The sequence below is a fragment of the Heptranchias perlo genome, chromosome 2 (genome assembly GCF_035084215.1).
Source record: "Heptranchias perlo isolate sHepPer1 chromosome 2, sHepPer1.hap1, whole genome shotgun sequence".
NCBI classification, from domain to species: domain Eukaryota; kingdom Metazoa; phylum Chordata; class Chondrichthyes; order Hexanchiformes; family Hexanchidae; genus Heptranchias; species Heptranchias perlo.
The window spans coordinates 166,391,322-166,415,243 of NC_090326.1; the positions used below are offsets into that span (position 1 = coordinate 166,391,322).

Genomic DNA, 23,922 nt, shown 5'->3' on the forward strand with positions numbered 1-23,922 from the left:
CCTTCTAACCATCCATCCAGAGATACTCTCCACTTCTAACCCCCCATACAGAGATACTCTCCCCTTCTAACCCCCCATACAGAGATACTCACCCCTTCCAACCCCCCATGCAGAGATACTCTCCCCTTCTAACCCACCATACAGAGATACTCTCCCCTTCTAAGCCCCCATACAGAGATACTCTCCCCTTCTAACCATCCATACAGAGATACTCTCCACTTCTAACCCCCCATACAGAGATACTCTCCCCTTCTAACCCCCCATGCAGAGATACTCTCCCCTTCTCACCCCCCATGCAGAGATACTCTCCCCTTCTAACCCCCCATACAGAGATACTCTCCCCTTCTAACCTTCCATACAGAGATACTCTCCCCTTCTAACCTTCCATAGAAAGGAGAAGGTCTCAGTGCGCACATTATACATCAATGAAAGTGCTGAATACGATTAGCTGGTCATTAACAGTAAATGTGCCCCAGAATGCAGACAGGCAGAGCCCAGATCTGTGACTCGCTCTCTATTCTACAACGTTCCTACCTGGGCCTATTAGAGATGAGTATACGGAACATCTATTAGGTTCTCAATGGGGGTTAATAGCTCTCAGTAAAGGAACTTGACTCGAACGTGCACACACCAGCAGCCTGTATGGTCAGTTACTATCAGACACAATGATCTGCAGGTTGGACATCTGTCACTCATTGTGTTTGGGTCCCTTCAAATTGCTACGGGGAGGAAATGTAACTGATCTTTGCCCATTTTTCAGGGATAAAATGTTCGCTGGGCCTGCAGGTTTCGTGTGGCCACCTCACGTGCCCGATCAGCACTGCAAGTGAGCCGCTCCCCATATTCGAATTGAGGCCTTTTATGTTGGGCCCCAGCTGTTTACAATCTATATCAATGATTTGGATGAGGGGACCAAATGTAATATTTCCAAGTTTATGTCCAAGACACAAAACTAGGTGGGAATGTGAGTTGTGAGGAGAATGCAAAGACGCTTCAAGGGGATATAGACAGGCGAAGTGAGTGGGCAAGAACATGGCAGATGGAATATAATGTTGAAATATGTGAAATTATCCACTTTGGTAGGAAAAACAGAAATGCAGAGTATTTTTTAAATGGTAAGAGATTGGGAAATGTTGATGTTCAAAGGGACCTGAGTGTCCTCCAATTCTCGAATTCCTTCCAATGGCTTTTTCTGAAACTAACCTAAACGTCTTTCAATTTAAGGCTCGCCATAATTGTACTTACGGTGTGTAGACCGTGACACCTCGAGTGAATCTGCACTCATTTGACACGCTGCCATTAAAGAAAGGAGAAGGTCTCAGTACTCACATTATATATCAATGAAAGTGTTGAATACGATTAGCTGGTCATTAACAGTAAATGTGCCCCAGAATGTAGACAGACAGAGCCCAGATCTGTGACTCGCTCTCTATTCTACAACGTTCCTACCTGGGCCTGTTGGAGATGAGTATACGGAACATCTATTCGGTTCTCAATGGGGGTTAATAGCTCTCAGTAAAGGAACTTGACTTGAACGTGCACACAGCAGCAGCCTGTATGGTCAGTTACTATCAGACACGATGGTCCGCAGGATATCTGTCCCTCATTGTGCTTGTGTCCCTTCAAATTGCTACGGGGAAGAAATTCAACTGATCATTGCCCAATTTTCAGGGGTAAATGTTGGCTGGGCCTGCAGGTTTTGGGTGGCCACCTCACATGCCTGATCAGCACTGCAAGTGAGCCGGTCGCCATATTCGAAGCAGGGCCTTTTAGGTGTCCAAGAAGCCTGACTGCAATGGGCGTAAGTCATCTTGCATATGCAAATCAGGGTCCGAAGGACAGTTGCAGGGCACTAGTGCAAAACCTGGGCATAAAATGGTCAATAGATCAGCACATTTAAGGTCCTAATAGGGTTGCCAACCTTCCAGGATAGTCCAGGAATCTCCAGGAATTGAAGATTAATTTCCTGGACACTGCTGCTAGCAAATCCAGGAGAACAATCATCGGGGAATTAATGAAAGTTTGTGTATTTTTTTCATTTCCTTTGAGCACTTTCGTTTATAAATTATAAAAGTATTGGAGATTCTGACGGTCAAGAATCGTCCAATCGGATAATGAAGAGTCTGTTTGCTTGTTGGTCGGCCGGGGTGGTGACGTCTTCCCTCCTGCAATCCCCCACAGTATAATCTCCACTTCTAACCCCCCATACAGAGATACTCTCCCCTTCTAACCCCCCATACAGAGATACTCTCCGCTTCTAACCCCCCATACAGAGATACTCTCCACTTCAAACCCCCCCATACAGAGATACTCTCCCCTTCTAACCCCTCATACAGAGATACTCTCCACTTCTAACCCCCCATACAGAGATACTCTCCACTTCTAACCCCCCATACAGAGATACTCTCCCCTTCTAACCCCCCATACAGAGATACTCTCCACTTCTAACCCCCCATGCAGAAATACTCTCCACTTCTAACCCCCCATACAGAGATACTCTCCCCTTCTAACCCCCCATACAGAGATACTCTATCCTTCTAACCCCCCATACAGAGATACTCTCTCCTTCTAACCCCCCATACAGAGATACTCTCCACTTCTAACACTCATACAGAGATACTCTCCACTTCTAACCCCCCATACAGAGATAATCTCCACTTCTAACCCCCCATACAGAGATACTCTCCCCTTCTAACCCCCCATACAGAGATAATCTCCACTTCTAAGCCCCCATACAGAGATACTCTCCCCTTCTAACCCCCCATTCAGAGATACTCTCTCCTTCCAACCCCACATCCAGAGATAATCTCCCCTTCTAAACCCCCAGATACACTCGACCCTTCTAACCCTCCATACAGTGATACTCTCCCCTCCTAACCCTCCATCCAGAGCTACTCTCCCCTTCTAACCCCCATACAGGGATCCTAGGTGCTAAATTGGGCTGTGTAGCACCCGTTGTTTTGACGCGCCACGGCCTCTCCGACATCCAAGATGGCGTCCTGGATGTGCACGCATGTTTCCTGCGTGACTTGCGCCAGACACCATCTTGGTATAGGAGTTAGCACAGGCTCAGATAACAAACGCTGGAATCATGTAAAGTAGGGAGAAAATGGCTTTAATCAGCGTGCAATGCTGATTTAAAGTGATAGACACCATTTTGGGACTTAACGCTCAACTCAATGCACAGTCTTAACCCCGACCATCTGAATGTGTCTTAGAGTACATGGAGGACCCCCCACCAGCGCTATTTAAAGGGATCATGCAAGATTTACAGGTTTGTGGCTGGATTATTGCTTCAGGCTGCCGAGACATTTGTAACTGTCTTTGGAGGTCTCCTAGACGTCAATACTAGACATAGTCTAATATTTAGAGCCAGGACGTGCAGGAGTGAAGTTAGGAAAGGCTTCCACATGCAAAGGGTGGGAGAGGTTTGGAACGCTCTTCTGCAGACGGCAGTTGATGCTAGCTCATTTGTGAAAGTTAAATCTGAGACTGATAGATTTCTGTGAACCAAGGGTATTCAGGGATATGGGGCTAAGGCGGGTATATGGAGTTAGGTCACAGGTCCACCATAATCTCATTGAATGGTGGAACAGGCTCGATAGGCTAAATGACACTGCTACATGCTGCCCCTTGATATGTGCCACCTTCTGTAAGAAAACGGGACATGTGTTTGGATGATGTGCCTTTTCTTTATTCGTTCATAGGATGTTGGCGTCGCTGGCAAGGCCAGCATTTATTGCCCATCCCTAACTGCCCTTGAGAAGGTGGTGGTGAGCCGCCTTCTTGAACCGCTGCAGTCCGTGTGCAGCTTGTCATGGTTGAATAGCTGCTGTGTGTGTGGCCTGTGAGTTGTGGGTGGGCGGCTTGCAACAGTGGTAATGTGTAAGGTGAGAGGAAGTATCTGGTTGGAAGAGTTGAGTACTGATGGAAGGAGTTTGTTGGTAGGTGGAGGATGGGGGTGTTGTGCGTGGTGCAGTTGGTGGGAGACGCCACTTGACAGTTGACCTCACTCACCTTGACCACTCATGTCAAAGCATTGAACTTCTTCCTGCACTGCATCCATGTTCATGATACTGTGCGCCCGGCATTGACTTCGTCCCCCGCTGCCTCCCACTGCCTTTTGGATATATGTCTCGAGGGCCTCTTACCCACCCAACCCCACCCCCGCCCCCAATGGGAAATGGGAAATAGGATTTCCCTCCTTCTGTCCACCTCTTGCACCAAGGTCTCTAGTGCATCAGCAGAGAACCTTGGTGCACGCACTCTCGCAGGCCTGGTACCAACTCAGTTCGGCAGATTGGTGAGGTCTGGTGTGCAGATTGGAGGGTGTGGCATTTAGTAGTGTGCAACCTTTATTCAATGTTTTAAAAAAATTCATCAGTGTGCAAACATAGGGATAGAATCATAGAATCATAGAAGTTTACAACATGGAAACAGGCCCTTCGGCCCAACATGTCCATGTCGCCCAGTTTATACCACTAAGCTAGTCCCAATTGCCTGCACTTGGCCCATATCCCTCTATACCCATCTTACCCATGTAACTGTCCAAATGCTTTTTAAAAGACAAAATTGTACCCGCCTCTACTACTGCCTCTGGCAGCTCGTTCCAGACACTCACCACCCTTTGAGTGAAAAAATTGCCCCTCTGGACCCTTTTGTATCTCTCCCCTCTCACCTTAAATCTATGTCCCCTCGTTATAGACTCCCCTACCTTTGGGAAAAGATTTTGACTATCGACCTTATCTATGCCCCTCATTATTTTATAGACTTCTATAAGATCACCCCTTAACCTCCTACTCTCCAGGGAAAAAAGTCCCAGTCTATCTAACCTCTCCCTATAAGTCAAACCATCAAGTCCCAGTAGCATACTAGTAAATCTTTTCTGCACTCTTTCTAGTTTAATAATATCCTTTCTATAGTAGGGTGACCAGAACTGTACACAGTATTCCAAGTGTGGCCTTACTAATGTCTTGTACAACTTCAACAAGACATCCCAACTCCTGTATTCAATGTTCTGACCAATGAAACCAAGCATACCGAATGCCTTCTTCACCACCCTATCCACCTGTGACTCCACTTTCAAGGAGCTATGAACCTGTACTCCTAGATCTCTTTGTTCTATAACTCTCCCCAACGCCCTACCATTAACGGAGTAGGTCCTGGTCTGATTCGATCTACCAAAATGCATCACCTCACATTTATCTAAATTAAACTCCATCTGCCATTCATCGGCCCACTGGCCCAATTTATCAAGATCCCGTTGCAATCCTAGATAACCTTCTTCACTGTCCACAATGCCACCAATCTTGGTGTCATCTGCAAACTTACTAACCATGCCTCCTAAATTCTCATCCAAATCATTAATATAAATAACAAATAACAGCGGACCCAGCACCCTGAGGCACACTGCTGGTCACAGGCCTCCAGTCTGAAAAACAATCCTCTACAATCACCCTCTGTCTTCTGTCGTCAAGCCAATTTTGTATCCAATTGGCTACCTCACCTTGGATCCCGTGAGATTTAACCTTACGTAACAACCTACCATGCGGTACCTTGTCAAAGGCTTTGCTAAAGTCCATGTAGACCACGTCTACTGCACAGCCCTCATCTATCTTCTTGGTTACCCCTTCAAAAAACTCAATCAAATTCGTGAGACATGATTTTCCTCTCATAACCATGCTGACTGTTCCTAATCAGTCCCTGCCTCTCCAAATGCCTGTCGATCCTGTCTCTCAGAATACCCTCGAACAACTTACCCACTACAGATGTCAGGCTCACCGGTCTGTAGTTCCCAAGCTTTTCTCTGCCGCCCTTCTTAAACAAAGGCACAACATTTGCTACCCTCCAATCTTCAGGCACCTCACCTGTAGCTGTCGATGATTCAAATATCTCTGCTAGGGGACTCGCAATTTCGTCCCTAACCTCCCATAACGTCCTGGGATACATTTCATCAGGTCCCGGAGATTTATCTACCTTGATGCGCGTTAAGACTTCCAGCACCTCCCTCTCTGTAATATGTACACTCCTCAAGACATCACTATTTATTTCCCCAAGTTCCCTAACATCCATGCCTTTCTCAACCGTAAATACCGATGTGAAATATTCATTCAGGATCTCACCCATCTCTTGTGGTTCCACACATAGATGACCTTGTTGATCCTTAAGAGGCCCTACTCTTAAGTGTGCAAACATAGGGTTGGGACTTGCATCTGTGTTTTACGTGCGCGATGTGACTCTGCAAATCGTAAACTGTTATTTTCAGCAAATATCAGGTACCAGATACCTTTAAGAGATCTCAAAGAAACATCCTCCCTTTAAGAGATTGAGCTCCCTCTGGTGGTGCAAAGTGAAAATTGCATTGATTCCACGTACAAGGTCTGGAATGGAACACTGATTGCAGGTTAGTCCTCGGGTGGGCCGAAACTTGCGTCCTGTCTGCGCAGCGGCCATTGGGCGCGGGGTAATAGCACATCACGCTACCTATGCTCAAAAGCAGCCCCAATCCAGTGTTTTCCCCACTCTCCCCTTCTAACCCCCCATACAGAGATAGTCACCCACTCAAACCACCCATACAGAGATACTCTCCCCGACTAACCCCACATAAAGAAATACTCTCCCCTTCTGACCCCCCTACAGAAATACTCTCCCCCTCTAACCCCCCATACAGAGATACTCACCCACTCTAACCCCTCATACAGAGATACTCTCCCCCTCTCATCCCCCATACAGAGATACTCTCCCCCTCTAATCCCCCATACAGAGATACTCACCCACTCTAATCCACCATACAGAGATACTCACCCACTCTAACCCCTCATACAGAGATACTCACCCACTCTAACCCCTCATACAGAGATACTCACCCACTCTAATCCACCATACAGAGATACTCACCCACTCTAACCCCTCATACAGAGATACTCACCCACTCTAACCCCTCATACAGAGATACTCTCCCCCTCTCATCCCCCATACAGAGATACTCTCCCCCTCTAATCCCCCATACAGAGATACTCACCCACTCTAATCCACCATACAGAGATACTCACCCACTCTAATCCACCATACAGAGATACTCACCCACTCTAACCCCTCATACAGAGATACTCACCCACTCTAACCCCTCATACAGAGATACTCACCCACTCTAACCCCTCATACAGAGATACTCACCCACTCTAATCCACCATACAGAGATACTCACCCACTCTAATCCACCATACAGAGATACTCACCCACTCTAATCCCCCATACAGAGATACTCACCCACTCTAATCCACCATACAGAGATACTCACCCACTCTAGTCCACCATACAGAGATACTCACCCACTCTAACCCCCCATACAGAGATGCTCTCCCCCTCTAATCCCTCCATATATCGAGATACTCTCCCCCTCAAATCCAAAGATCTACTCCTCCTCTACCCCCCATACAGAGGTACTCTCCCTCTCTAATCCCTTTTACACAGGTACTCTCCCCCTGTTACATTGCACCAATAGTGGTGTCAGCCACGGCTGAGTGGGCAGCACCCTCGCCTCTGAAGGTTGTGGGTTCAAATCCATCTACAGAGACTTGAGCACACAAAGTATATTGAAGGTTGAGATAGATAGATTTTTGGACTCTAGGGGAATCAGGGTACATGGGAATCGGGCAGGAAAGTGGAATTGAGGTTGAAGATCAGCCATGATCTGATTGAATGGTGGAGCAGGCTCGAGGGGCCATATGGCCTACTCCTGCTCCTATTTCTTATGTTCTTATCCAGGCTGACACTCCAGTGTAGCACTAAGGGAGTGCTGCACTGTTGGCCGTGTCTTGCAGAGGTGATGTCTGCCTCTCGGGTGGATGCAGAAGAGCCCATGGCAGTATTTTGAAGAAGAGCAGGGGAGTTCTGCCTGGTGTCCCGGCCAATTTTTATCCCTCATCCAACATCACTCAAACTGATTGGCTGCGCATTTCCTACATTACAACAGTGACTACACTTCAAAAGTACATGATTGGCTGTAAGGGGCTTGGGGACCTCCTGAGATTGTGAAAGGTGCTACATAAAAAAATGCAAGTCAAGTCAATTCACAGAGATTCTCTCCCCCTCTAAAACCCTTCAATTCATAGAGGCACTCGATCCTTTTAAACACTCCTCCCAATTCACAGGAAAACTGACTCAGCGCCGACCCAGAATCGAACTGGGTCAGCACTTTTGGTTTGTGTGGTTTAACATTAACCAAGCGGTAGCATGGCCTCCATTGACCGGGATAAAGTGAGCTGTGAAGTTCAACATATCGTGAATTGTGGACAAGAACCAGTGAGTGGGAGGAGAGTCCAAGAGGTGAGCGCAGTGTAAAAGGAGAGTCTGAGAGCGGGAGGAGAGTCCGAGAGCGGGAGGAGAGTCCGAGAGGTGAGCACAGTGTAAAAGGAGAGTCCAAGAGCGGCAGGAGAGTCCGAGAGGTGAGCGCGGTGTAAAAGGAGAGTCCGAGATGTGAGCGCAGTGTAAAAGGAGGGTTCCGAGAGGTGAGTGCAGTGTAAAAGGGGAGTCCCGAGAGCGGGAAGAGAGTCTGAGAGGTGAACGCAGTGTAAATCTAAGGCAAGTCATGGCAGCAGAGCTCGCACCCATGATATGCTCCTCCTGCACTATGTGGGAAGTCATGGACACTGCCAGTGTCCCTGGCGACCATGTGTGCAGGAAGTGTGTCCAGCTGCAGCTACTGGCTAACCGCATTTCGGAGCTGGAGCTGCGGGTGGATTCACTGTGGAGCATCTGCGATGCTGAGACTATCGTGTATAGCACGTTCAGTGAGGTGGGCACACCGCAGGTAAAGATTATGCAGGCAGAAAGGAAATGGGTGACCGCCAGGCAGAGTAAAAGGACTAGGCAGGTAGTGCAGGAGTCCCCTGGGGCGTTCTCCCTCTCAAACAGATATACCGCTTTGGATACTGTTGGGGGAGATGGCTTATCAGGGGAAAGCAGCAAGAGCCAAGTTTGTGGCACCACGGGTGGCTCTGCTGCACAGGAGGGGAGGAATAAGAGTGGCAGGGCTATATTGATAGGGGATTCAATTGCCAGGGGAACAGATAGGCGTGTCTGCGGCCGCAAACGTGACTCCAGGATGGTATGTTGCCTCCCTGGTGCTAAGGTCAAGGATATCACGGAGCGGCTGCAGGGCATTCTGGAGGGGGAGGGTGAACAGCCAGCACTCGTGGTCCATATCGGTACCAACGACATAGGTAAAAAAAAGGGATGAGGTCCTGCAAGGTGAATTTAAGGAGTTAGGAGATAAATTAAAAAGCAGGACCTCAAAAGGTAGTAATCTCAGGATTACTACCAGCACCACGTGCTAATGAGTATAGGAACAGGAGAATAGACCAGATGAATGCGTGGCTGCAAGGATGGTGCAGGAGGGAGGGATTTAGATTCCTGGGACATTGGGACCGGTTCTGGGGAAGGTGGGACCTGTACAAGCGGGATGGGTTACACCCGAGCAGAACCGGGACCAATGTCCTCGTGGGGATGTTTGCTAGTGCTGTTGGGGAAGGTTTAAACTAGAATGGCAGGGCGATGGGAACCTGAGCAGGGAGACAGAGGAGGGGGAAACAAGGAAAGAAACAAAAGACAGAAACGGAAGAAGCAATAGTGGAAGGCAGAGAAAATAAGGGCAAAAAACAAATAGGGCCACAGTGCAAAATAAAACTAAGATGACTAGCAATCTGAAAAAGACAAGTCTTAATGCACGGAGCATTCGCAATAAGCTAGATGAATCAACAGCGCAGATAGATATTAACGGGTATGATATAGTTGCGATTACGGAGACATGGCTGCAGGGTGACCAAGGATGGGAACTGAACATCCAGGGGTATTCAATATTTAGGAAGGACAGGCAAAAAGGGAAAGGAGGTGGGGTAGTGTTGTTAGTAAAGGAGGAAATCAATGCAATAGTGAGGAAGGATATTGGCTCGGAAAATCACAATGTGGAATCTGTATGGGTGGAGCTAAGAAACACCAAGGAAACGTTGGTAGGGGTTGTCTATAGGCCCCCAAACAGTAGTGGAGATGTAGGGGAGGGCATTAAACAGGAAATTAGAGACGCACGCAAGAAGAGTACAACTATAATCATGGGTGACTTTAATCTACATATAGATTGGTCAAACCAAATTAGCAATAATACTGTGGGGGAGGAATTCCTGGAGTGTGTACGTGATGTTTTTCTAGACCAATACGTTGAGGAACCAACTAGAGAACAGGCGATCCTAGACTGGGTATTGTGCAATGAGAAAGGATTAATTAACAATCTTGTTGTGCGGGGTCCCTTAGGGAAGAGCGGCCATAACATGATATAATTCCTCATTAAGATGGAGAGTGAAGTAGTCGAATCCAAAACTAGGGTCCTGAATCTAAATAAAGGAAATTATGAAAGTATGAGGTGTGAGTTGGCTAGGATAGATTGGGGAACTTTACTGAAAGGGATGACGGTGGATAGGCAGTGGCTAATATTTAAAGAATGTGTGCAGGAATTACAACAATTATTCATTCCTGTCTGGCGCAAAAATAAAACAGGAAAGGTGGCTCAACTGTGGCTTACAAAAGAAATTAGGGATAGTATTAGATCCAAAGAGGAGACATATAAAATTGCCAGAAAAAGCAGCAAGCCTGAAGATTGGGAGCAGTTCAGAATTCAGCGAAGGAGGACAAAGAGATTGATTAAGAGGGGAAAAATAGAGTATGAGAGTAAACTAGCAGGGAACATAAAAACTGACTGTAAAAGCTTCCATAAATATGTCAAGAACAAAAGATTAGTGAAGGCAAATGTAGGTCCCTTACAGTTAGAAATGGGGGAAATTATAATGAGGAACAAAGAAATGGCAGAACAATTAAACACATACTTTGGTTCTGTCTTCACAAACGAGGACACAAATAACCTGCCAGAAATGTTAGGGGGAACCAAGGGTCTAGTGAGAGGGAGGAACTGAAGGAAACCAGTATTTGTAAAAAAAAGTGCGAGGAAAATTAATGGGTCTAAAGGCTGACAAATCCCCAGAGCCTGATAATCTACACTCCAGAGTACTAAAGGAAGTGGCCCTGGAAATAGTGGATGCATTGGTGGTCATCTTCTAAAATTCTATAGACTCTGGAACAGTTCCTACAGATTGGAGGGTGGCAAATGTAACCCCACTATTTAAAAAAGGAGGGAGAGAAAAAACAGGGAATTACAGACCAGTTAGCCTATCTGGATATCTATCTCTCATTGTGCTTGTGTCCCTTCAAATTGCTACGGGAATAAATTCAACTGATCATTGCCCATTTTTCAGGGGTAAATGTTGGCTGGGCCTGCAGGTTTTAGGTGGCCACCTCACGTGTCCGATAAGCACTGCAAGTGAGCCGGGCCCCATTTTCAAAGCGGGGCCTTTTAGGTATCCAAGATGCCTGGCTGCAATGGGTGTTAGACATCTTGCATTTGCAAATCAGGGTCCTAAGGACAGTTGCAGGACCCAAGTGCAAAGGTCCTAATAGGGTTGCCACACCCCCAGGATTGTCCTGGAATCTCCAGGAATTGAAGATTAATTTCCTGGACACTGCTGCTTGCAAATTCAGGAGACCGATCATAGGGGAATTAATAAAAGTTTGTGTATTTTTTCATTTCCTTGGAGCACTTTCGTTTATTAATTATAAAAGTATTGGAGATTCTGACGGTCAAGAATCATCCAATCGGATAATGAAGAGTCTGTTCCTTGTTGGTCACCCTACGTGGTGACTTTCTCCTTCCTGCAATCTCCCACAGTACACTCTCCCCTTCTAACCCCCACACAAATTGGGGTTGTATTCTCTGGAGTTTTGAAGGTTAAGGGGTGATCTGAGCGAAGTTTATAAGATATTAAGGGGAACAGACAGGGTGGATAGAGAGAAACTATTTCCGCTGTTTGGGGATTTTAGGAGTAGGGGGCACAGTCTAAAAATTAGAGCCAGACCTTTCAGGAGCGAGATTAGAAAACATTTCTACACACAAAGGGTTGTAGAAGTTTGGAACTCTCTTCCACAAACGGCAATTGATATTAGCTCAATTGCTAAATTTAAATGTGAGATCGATAGCTTTTTGGTAACCAAAGGTATTAAGGGATATGGGCCAAAGGCAGGTATATGGCGGAGCAGGCACAAGGGGCTGAATGGCCTACTCCTGTTCCTATATTTCTATGTTCGAACTCCCCATACCGAGATACTCTCTCCTTCTAATGCCCCATACAGAGATACTCTCCCCTTCTAATCCCGCATACAGTGATACTCTCCCCTTCTAACCCCCCATACAGAGATACTCTCCCCTTCTAACCCCCCCATAGAGATACTCTCCCCTTCTAACCCCCCATACAGAGATACTCTCCCCTTCTAACCCCCAATACACAGATACTCTCCCCTTCTAAACCCCCATACAGAGATACACTCCCCATCTAACCCCCAATATACAGATACTCTCCCCTTCTAACACCCCATTACTGAGATACTCTCCCATTCTAACCCCCCATACAGAGATCCTGGGTGCCAAATTGGGCCGTTGTTTTGGCGTGACACGGCCTCTCCGACATCCAAGATGGCGTCCTGGATGCACACGCAAGTTTCCAACGTGACTTGCGCCAGACACCATCTTGGTATAGGAGTTAGCGCAGGCGCAGATAACAAACGCTGGAATCATGTAAAGTAGGGAGAAAATGGCTTTAATCAGCGTGCAACGCTGATTTAAAGTGATCGACACCATTTTGGGACTTAACGCTCAACTCAATGCACATTCTTAACCCCAACCATCTGAACGTGTCTTAGAGTGCCTGGAGGTCCCCTCACCGGTGCTATTTAAAGGGAATGTGCAAGATTTACAGGTTTGTGGCTGGATTATTGCTTCAGGCTGCTGAGACATTTGTAACTGTCTTTGGAGGTCTCCGAGATGTGGGGACATAGCCTAACATTTAGAGCCAGGATGTGCAGGAGTGAAGTTAGGAAAGGCTTCTACACGCAAAGGGGGGAGAGGTTTGGAACGCTCTTCTGCAGACGGCAGTTGATGCTAGCTCACTTGTGAAAGTTAAATCTGAGACTGATAGATTTCTGTGAACCAAGGGTATTAAGGGATATGGGGCTAAGGTGGGTATATGGAGTTAGTTCACAGGTCCACCATAATCTCATTGAATGGTGGAACAGGCTCGAGGGGCTAAATGACACTGCTACATGCTGCTCCTTGATATGTGCCACCTTCTCCTGCAAGAAAGCGGGACATATGTTTGGGTGATGAGCCTTTTTTATTCGTTCATAGGATGTGGGCGTCGCTGGCGAGGCCAGCATTTATTGCCCATCACTTATTGCCCTTGAGAAGGTGGTGGTGAGCCGCCTTCTTGAACCGCTGCAGTCCGTGTGCAGCCTGTCATGGTTGAATAGCTGCAGTGTGTGTGGCCTGTGAGTTGTGGATGGGCGGCTTGTAACAGTGGTAATGTATAAGGGTAAGAGGAAGCATCTGGTTGGAAGAGTTGAGTACTGATAGAAAGAGTTTGTTGGTATGTGGGGGATGGGGGTGTAGTGCGTGATGCAGTTGGTGGGAGACGCCACTTGACAGTTGACCTCACTCACCTTGACCACTCATGTCAAAGCATTGAACTTCATCCTGCATTGCATCCATGTTCATGATACTGTGCGCCCGGCATTGACTTCGTCCCCCGCTGCCTCCCACTGCCTTTTGGATATATGTCTGGAGGGCTTCTTGCCCCCATACCCCACCCCCTTCCCACCCGCCGCGGATATAGGATGTCCCTCCTTCTGTCCACCTCTTGCACCAAGGCCTCTAGTGCATCAGCAGAGAACCTTGGTGCACGCACTCTCCCAGGCCTGGTACCAACTCAGATCGGCAGATTGATGAGGTCTGGTGTGCAGATTGGAGGATGTGGCATTTAGTAGTGCGCAACCTTTATTCAATGTTTTAACATAACTCATCAGTGTGTAAACATAGGGATGGGATCTGCATCTGTGTTTTACATGTGTGATGTCTGAACTCCGTTCAGACTCTGCAGACAGTAAACTGTTATTTTCAGCAAATATCAGGTACTAGCTACCTTTAAGAGATCGCCAAGAAACGTCCTCCCTTTAAGAGATTGAGCTCCCTCTGGTGGTGGAAAGTGCAAATTGCATTGATTCTACGTCCAAGACCTGGAATGGAACACTGATTGCAGGTAAGTCCTCGGGCCGGCCGAAACTTGGGTCATGCCTGCGCAGGGGTCATTGGGCGCGGGGTAATAGCACATGACGCCACCTATGCCCAAAAATGTTCGCTGATGATTGCAAACTGTTCAGTTCCATTCGCAACCCCTCAGATAGTGAAGCAGTCCATGCCCGCATGCAGTAAGACTTGGACAACATCCAGGCTTGGGCTGATAAGTGGCAAGTAACATTCGCACCAGGCAAGTGCCAGGCAATGACTATCTCCAACAAGAGAGAGTCTAACCACCTCCCCTTGACATTCAACGGCATTACCATCACCGAATCCCCCACCATCAACATCCTGGGGGTCACCATTGACCAGAAACTTAACTGGACCAGCCACATAAATATTGTGGCTACAAGAGTCGGTCAGAGGCTGGGTACTCTGTGGCGAGTGACTCATCTCCTGACTCCCCAAAGCCTTTCCACCATCAACAAGGCACAAGTCAGGAGCATGATGGAATACTCTCCACTTGCCTGGATGAGTACAGCTCCAACAACACTCAAGAAGCTCAACACTATCCAGGACAAAGCAGCCCGCTTGATTAGCACCCCATCCACCACCCGCGCACTGTGGCTGCAGTGTGTACCATCCACAGGACGCACTGCAGCAACTCGCCAAGGCTTCTTCAACAGCACCTCCCAAACCCGCGACCTCCAGCACCTAGAAGGACAAGAGCAGCAGGCACATGGGAACAACACCACCTGCACGTTCCCCTCCAAGTCACACACCATCCCCACTTGGAAATATATCGCCGATACTTCATCGTCACTGGGTCAAAATCCTGGAACCCCCTTCCTAACAGCACTGTGGGAGCACCTTCACCACACAGACTGCAGCGGTTCAAGAAGGCGGCTCACCACCACCTTCTCAAGGGCAATTAGGGATGGGCAAAAAATGTCAGCCTCACCAGCGATGCCCACATCCCATGAAAGAGTAAAAAAAAATGGCCCTCAATCCAATGTTTCCCCCACTCTCTCCTTCTAACCCCCCATACAGAGATGCTCTCCCCTTCTAGCCCCCCCATACAGAGATGCTCTCCCCTTCTAGCCCCCCCATACAGAGATACTCACCCCGATGAACCCCACATAAAGAAATACTCACCACTTCTAACCCCCTATACGGAGATGCTCTCTCCCTCTAATCCTCCCATATATCGAGATACTCTCCCTTTCTAACCCCCCATACAGAGTAACTCTCCCCCCTCTAACCCCCCATACAGAGGTGCTCTCCCCCTCTAACCCCCATACAGAGATGCTCACCTCCACTAATGCCCCCATAAATCGAAATACATAAATTTACATAACGTACAGGGTGGATCAAGGGGAACCAGTGGACGTAGTGTATTTAGACTTCCAGAAGGCATTCGACAAGGTGCCACATAAAAGATTATTGCTCAAGATAAAGAATCACTGGATTGGGGGTAATATTCTGGCATGGGTGGAGGATTGGTTATCTAACAGGAAGCAGAGAGTTGGGATAAATGGTTCATTCTCGGACTGGCAACCAGTAGCCAGTGGTGTTCCGCAGGGGTCGGTGCTGGGTCCCCAACTCTTTACAATCTATATTGACGATTTGGAGGAGGGGACCGAGTGTAACATATCAAAGTTTGCAGATGATACAAAGATGGGAGGGAAAGTAGAGAGTGAGGAGGACATAAAAAACCTACAAGGGGATATAGACAGGCTGGGTGAGTGGGCGGAGATTTGGCAGATGCAATATAATATTGGAAAATGTGAGGTTATGCACTTTGGCAGGAAAAATCAGAGAGCAAGTTATTATCTTAATGACGAGAAACTAGAAAGTACTACAGTACAAAGGGATCTGGGGGTCCTAGTGCAAGAAAATCAAAAAGTTAGTATGCAGGTGCAGCAGGTGATCAAGAAGGCCAACGGAATGTTGGCGTTTATTGCTAGGGGGATAGAATATAAAAACAGGGAGGTATTGCTGCAGTTATATAAGGTATTGGTGAGACCGCACCTGGAATACTGCATACAGTTTTGGTGTCCATGCTTAAGAAAAGACATACTTGCTCTCGAGGCAGTACAAAGAAGGTTCACTCGGTTAATCCCGGGGATGAGGGGGTGGACATATGAGGAGAGGTTGAGTAGATTGGGACTCCACTCATTGGAGTTCAGAAGAATGAGAGGCGACCTTATTGAAACATATAAGATTGTGAAGGGGCTTGATCGGGTGGATGCGGTAAGGATGTTCCCAAGGATGGGTGAAACTAGAACTAGGGGGCATAATCTTAGAATAAGGGGCTGCTCTTTCAAAACTGAGATGAGGAGAAACTTCTTCACTCAGAGGGTGGTAGGTCTGTGGAATTTGCTGCCCCAGGAAGCTGTGGAAGCTACATCATTAAATAAATTTAAAACAGAAATAGACAGTTTCCTAGAAGTAAAGGGAATTAGGGGTTACGGGGAGCGGGCAGGAAATTGGACATGAATTTAGATTTGAGGTTAGGATCAGATCAGCCATGATCCTATTGAATGGCGGAGCAGGCTCGAGGGGCCTATTGGCCTACTCCTGCTCCTATTTCTTATGTTCTTATACTTTCCCCCTCAAATCCAAAGATCTACTCCTCCTCTACCCCCCATACAGAGGTACTCTCCCTCTCTAATCCCTTTTACACAGGTACTCTCCCTGTTACATTGCACCAATAGAGGTGTCAGCCACGGCTGAGTGGGCAGCACCCTCGCCTCTGAAGGTTGTGGGTTCAAATCCATCTACAGAGACTTGAGCACACAAAGTATATTGAAGGTTGAGATAGATAGATTTTTGGACTCTAGTGGAATCAGGGTACATGGGAATCGGGCAGGAAAGTGGAATTGAGGTTGAAGATCAGCCATGATCTGATTGAATGGCGGAGCAGGCTTGCGGGGCAGTATGGCCTACTCCTGCTCCTATTTCTTACATTCTTATGTTCTTATCCAGGCTGACAATCTAGTGTAGCACTGAGGGAGTGCTGCACTGTTGGCAGTGCCTTGCAGAGCTGATGTCTGCCTCTCGGGTGGACGCAAAAGGGCTCATGACAGTATTTTGAAGAAGAGCAGGGGAGTTCTGCCTGGTGTCCCGGCCAATTTTTATCCCTCATCCAACATCACTAAAACTGATTGACTACACATTTCCTACATTATAACAGTGACTACACTTCAAAAGTACATGATTGGCTGTAAGGAGCTTGGGGGTAGCCTGAGATTGTGAAAGGTGCTATATAAAAAATTGCAAGTCAAGTCAATTCACAGAGATTCTCTCCCCCGCTAAATCCCTTCAATTCATAGAGGCACTCTATCCTTTCAAAAACTCCTCCCACTTCACAGGTCAACTGACTCAGTGCCGACCCAGAATCGAACTGGGTCGGCACTTTTGGTTTGTGTGGTTTAACATTAACCGAGCGGTAGCATGGCCTCCATTGACCAGGATATAGTGAGCTGTGAAGTTCACCATATCGTGAATTGTGGACAAGAACCAGTGCCTTGCTGTTCAGTCGCAGAGTGCTGGATCACCAATTCTCGAATTCCTCCCAACGGCTTCTTCTGAAACAGACCTAAATGTCTTTCAATTTAAGGCTAGCTATAATTGTACTTACGGTGTGTAGATCGTGACACATCGAGTGAATCTGCACTCATTGAATATGCTGCCATTAAAGAAAGTAGAAGGTCTCAGTGCTCACATTATATATCAATGAAAGTGCAGAATACGATTAGCTGGACATTAATAGTAAATGTGCCTCATAACGTAGACAGACAGAGCCCAGATCAGTGACTTGCTCTCTATTCTACAACGTTCCTACCTGGGCCGATTGGAGATGAGTATACGGAACATCTATTAGGTTCTCAATGGGGGTTAATAGCTCTCAGTAAAGGAACTTGACTTGAACGTGCACACACCAGCAGCCTGTATGGTCAGTTACTATCAGACACAATGATCTGCAGGTTGGACATCTCTCTCATTGTGCTTGTGTCCCTTCAAATTGCTACGGGGAAGAAATTCAACTGATCATTGCCCATTTTTCAGGGGTAAATGTTGGCTGGGCCTGCAGGTTTTGGGTGGCCACCTCACGTGCCTGATCAGCACTGCAAGTGAGCCGGTCGCCATATTCGAAGCAGGGCCTTTTAGGTGACCAAGATGCCTGGCTGCAATGGGTGTTAGACATCTTGCATATGCAAATCAGGGTCCGAAGACAGTTGCAGGACCCGAGTGCAAAGGTCCTAATAGGGTTGCCAAACCTCCAGGATTGTCCTGGGGTCTCCAGGAATTGAAGATTAATTTCCTGGACATTGCTGCTCGCAAATCCAGGAGAACAATCATAGGGGAATTAATAAAAGTTTGTCTATTATTTTTCATTTCCTTTGAGCACTTTCGTTTGTTAATTATAACAGTATCGGAGATTCTGACGGTCAAGAATCTCCAATCGGATAATGAAGAGTCTGTTTGCTTGTTGGTAACTTCAGGTGGTGAAGTCTTGCTTTCTGCAATCTCCCACAGTATACTCTCCCCTTCTAACCCCCCATACAGAGATACTCTCCCCCTCTAACCCCCCATACAGAGATACTCTCCCCTTCTAACCCCCCATACAGAGATACTCTCCCCTTCTAACCCCCCATACAGATATACTCTCCCCTTCTAACCCTCCATACAGAGATACTCTCCCATTCTAACCCCCCATACAGAGACACTCTCCCCTTCGAACCCCCCATACAGAGATACTCTCCCCTTCTAACCCCCCATACAGAGATACTCTCCACTTCTAACCCCCCATACAGAGATACTTTCCCCTTCTAACCCCCCATACAGAGATACTCTCCCCTTCTAACCCCCCATACAGAGATACTCTCCCCTTCTAACCCCCCATACAGAGATACTCTCCCCTTCTAACCCCCCATACAGAGATACTCTCCCCTTCTAACCCCCGTACAGAGATATTCTCCCCTTCTAACCCCCGTACAGAGATACTCTCCCCTTCTAACCCCCCATACAGAGATACTCTCCCCTTCTAACCCCCCATACAGAGATACTCTCCACTTCTAACCCCCCATACAGAGATACTCTCCCCTTCTAACCCCCCATACAGAGATACTCTCCCCTTCTAACACCCCATACAGAGATAATCTCCCCTTCTAACCCCCCATACAGAGATACTCTCCCATTCTAACCCCCCATACAGAGACACTCTCCCCTTCTAACCCCCCATACAGAGATACTCTCCCCTTCTAACCCCCCATACAGAGATACTCTCCACTTCTAACCCCCCATACAGAGATACTCTCCCCTTCTAACCCCCCATACAGAGATACTCTCCCCTTCTAACCCCCCATACAGAGATACTCTCCCCTTCTAACCCCCCATACAGAGATACTCTCCCCTTCTAACCCCCCAAACAGAGATACTCACCCCTTCAAACCCCCCAAACAGAGATACTCTACCCTTCTAACCCCCCATACAGAGATACTCTCCCCTTCTAACCCCCCATACAGAGATACTCTCCCCTTCTAACCCCCGTACAGAGATATTCTCCCCTTCTAACCCCCGTACAGAGATACTCTCCCCTTCTAACCCCCCATACAGAGATACTCTCCCCTTCTAACCCCCCATACAGAGATACTCTCCACTTCTAACCCCCCATACAGAGATACTCTCCCCTTCTAACCCCCCATACAGAGATACTCTCCCCTTCTAACACCCCATACAGAGATAATCTCCCCTTCTAACCCCCCATACAGAGATACTCTCCCATTCTAACCCCCCATACAGAGACACTCTCCCCTTCTAACCCCCCATACAGAGATACTCTCCCCTTCTAACCCCCCATACAGAGATACTCTCCCCTTCTAACCCCCCATACAGAGATACTCTCCCCTTCTAACCCCCCAAACAGAGATACTCACCCCTTCAAACCCCCCAAACAGAGATACTCTACCCTTCTAACCCCCCAAACAGAGATACTCTCCCCTTCTAACCCCCAAAACAGAGATACTCTCCCCTTCTAACCCCCCATACAGAGATACTCTCCACTTCTAACCCCCCATACAGAGATACTCTCCCCTTCTAACCCCCCATACAGAGATACTCTCCCCTTCTAACCCCCCATACAGAGATAATCTCCCCTTCTAACCCCCCATACAGAGATACTCTCCCATTCTAACCCCCCATACAGAGACACTCTCCCCTTCTAACCCCCCATACAGAGATACTCTCCCCTTCTAACCCCCCATACAGAGATACTCTCCCCTTCTAACCCCCCATACAGAGATACTCTCCCCTTCTAACCCCCCAAACAGAGATACTCACCCCTTCAAACCCCCCAAACAGAGATACTCTACCCTTCTAACCCCCCAAACAGAGATACTCTCCCCTTCTAACCCCCAAAACAGAGATACTCTCCCCTTCTCACCCCCCATGCAGAGATACTGTCTCCTTCCAACCCCCCACACACAGATACTCAACCTTCGAACTCCCCATACTGAGATACTCTCCCCTTCTACGGTCCCATCCAGAGATAATCTCCCCTTCCAATTCCCCATTCAGAGATACTCTCCCCTTCTAACACCCAATACACAGATAATCTCCCCTTCTAACCACCCAAACAGAGATAATCTCCCCATCTAACACCCCATACAGAGATAATCTCCCCATCTAACACCCCATACAGAGATACTCTCCCCTTCTAACCCCCCATACAGAAATTCTCTCCCCTTCTAACCCCGCGTATAGAGATACTCTCTCCTTCCAGCCCCCCCATATCGAGATACTTTCTCCTTCCAGCCCCCCATAGAGATACTCTCTCCTTCCAGCCCCCCATATAGAGATACTCTCTCCTTCCAGCCCCCCATATAGAGATACTCTCTCCTTCCAGCCCCCCATATAGAGATACTCTCTCCTTCCAGCCCCCCAAATAGAGATACTCTTTCCTTCCAGCCCCCCATACACAGATACTCTCCCCTTCTAACCTCCCCATACGAGATAATCTCCCGTTCTCACCCCGTCATACAGAAATAATCTCCCCTTCTAATGCCCCACACAGAGAAGTTCTCCTATTCTAACCTCCCATACAGAGATGCTCTCCCCTTCTAGTCCTCCCATATGTCGAGATACTCTCCCCTTCTAACCCCCCATACAAAGATGCTCACCCCCACCAATCCCCCCATATATCGAGATACTGTGTCCCTCAAATCCACAGAGGTACTCCTCTTCTACCCCCCAAAAAGAGGTACTCTCCCTCTCTAATCCGTTTTACACAGGTACTCTCCCTGTTGCATCGCACCAATAGAGGTGTCAGCCACGGCTGAGTGGGCAGCATCCTCGCCTCTGAAGGTTGTGGGTTCAAATCTACAGAGAATTGAGCACACAAAGTATATTGAAGGCTGAGATAGATAGATTTTTGGACACTAGGGGAATCAATGGATATCGAAATCGGGCAGGTAAGTGGAATTGAGGTTGAAGATAAGCAATGATCTGATTGAATGGCAGAGCAGGCTCGAGGGGCCATATGGCCTACTCCTGCTCCTATTTCTTATGTTCTTATATTCTTATCCAGGCTGACAATCTGGTGCAGCACTAACAGAGTGCTGCAATGTTGGCGGTGCTGTCTTGCAGAGGTGATGTCGGCCCTCACGGGAGGACGCAAAACAGCCCATGACAGTATTTCAAAGACGAGCAGGGGAGTTCTGCTTGGTGTCCCGGCCAATTTTTATCCCTCATCCAACATCACTCAAACTGATTGGCTGCGCATTACCTACATTACAACAGTGACTACACTTCAAAAGTACATAATTGGCTGTAAGGGGCTCGTGGACGTCCTGAGATTGTGAAAGGTGCTATATAAAAAATGCAAGTCAAGTCAATTCACAGAGATTCTCACCCCCTCTAAATCCCTTCAATTCATCCAGGCACTCTATCCTTTTAAACACTCCTCCCACTTCACAGGAAAACTGATTCAGTGCCGAACCAGAATTGAACTGGCTCAGCACTTTTGGTTTGTGTGGTTAAACATTAACCGGGCGGTAGCATGGCCTCCATTGACCAGGATATAGTGAGCTGTGAAGTTCACCATATCGTGAATTGTGGACAAGAACCAGTGCCTTGCTGTTCAGTCCCAGATGTGGAGATGCCGGTGATGGACTGGGGTTGACAATTGTAAACAATTTTACAACACCAAGTTATAGTCCAGCAATTTTATTTTAAATTCACAAGCTTTCGGAGGCTTCCTCCTTCGTCAGGTAAATGTTCAGGAGCTCCTTGAAGCCTACGCATTTATACATCACAGAACAATACATGGTGTTTACAGACTGCCCCTGCAACTGCCCGTTGCCAAGGCAATCACCGTGTTCAGACAGAGAGGTGTCACCTGCAGAACCCCCGAATACACATTCAACAAAAAAACAAACAGGAAAAAAAAACAGAGAGAGGCAGAAACATCCGGAAGGCAGAGAAAGCCAGCAAATGACCCATTATATTAAAAACAGATAACATTTGTTCGCTGGTGGGGTAACGTGTAGCGTGACATGAACCCAAGATCCCGGTTGAGGCCGTCCTCATGGGTGCGGAACTTGGCTATCAATTTCTGCTCGACGATTTTGCGTTGTCGTGAATTGGTGATCCAGTCCCAGAGTGCTGGATCACCAATTCTCGAATTCCTCCCAACGGCTTCTTCTGAAACAGACCTAAATGTCTTTCAATTTAAGGCTAGCTATCATTGTACTTACGGTGTGTAGACCGTGACACATCGAGTGAATCTGCACTCATTTGACACGCTGCCATTAAAGAAAGGAGAAGGTCTCAGTGCTCACATTATACATCAATGAAAGTGCAGAATACGATTAGCTGGTCATTAACAGTAAATGTGCCTCATAATGAAGACAGACAGAGCCCAGATCTGTGACTCGTTCTCTATTCAACATTCCTACCTGGGCCTATTAGAGATGATGTGGAGATGCCGGTGATGGACTGGGGTTGACAATTGTAAACAATTTTACAACACCAAGTTATAGTCCAGCAATTTTATTTTAAATTCACAAGCTTTCGGAGGCTACCTCCTTCCTCAGGTGAACGATGTGGAAATGAAATCCTCAAAATGAAGTCGCATTTATAATTCACAGAACAATGCTTGGTGATAACAGACAGTTTTTTCAACTGCCTGTTGCCAAGGCAATCAGTGTGCAGACAGACAGGTGTTACCTGCCAGGTCTCAGAATATACAAATCACCAAAAAAAACAACAAACAAAAATGAGTATAGATGAGTAGATTAGAGATGAGTATACGGATTATAGATTAGAGATGAGTATACGGAACATCTATTAGGTTCTCAATGGGGGGTTAATAGCTCTCAGTAAAGGAACTTGACTTGAACGTGCACACACCAGCAGCCTGTATGGTCAGTTACTATCAGACACAATGATCTGCAGGTTGGACATCTCTCTCATTGTGCTTGTGTCCCTTCAAATTACGACGGGGAAGAAATTCAACTGATTATTGCCCATTTTTCAGGGGTAAAATGTTCGCTGGGCCTGCAGGTTTTGGGTGGCCTCGGCACTGCTACAAGCAAATCCATAAGATGAATCATAGGGGAATTAATAAAAGTTTGTGTATTTTTTTCATTTCCTTTGAGCACTTTTGTTTATTATTTATAAAAGTATTGGCGATTCTGACGGTCAAGGATCATCCAATCGGAGAATGAAGAGTCCGTTCGCTTGTTGGT

The 23,922-nt window shown here is 47.2% G+C and overlaps 1 long non-coding RNA gene across 2 annotated transcripts in view; it reads right to left on the bottom strand.

Annotated features, from left to right (window-relative positions):
- Positions 1-1,245: 1,245 nt before the first annotated feature.
- Positions 1,246-23,922, bottom strand: part of LOC137334641 (uncharacterized) — a 31,431-nt gene continuing 8,754 nt past the window's right edge. Inside the window, exon 4 of one of the 2 annotated variants that reach the window (XR_010966196.1) lies at positions 1,246-1,293. This is a non-coding gene — a long non-coding RNA (uncharacterized lncRNA). Of the gene's footprint in view, positions 1,294-22,929; positions 22,978-23,922 lie in introns of those variants that run through there. The other variant, XR_010966195.1, reaches the window with a different exon arrangement.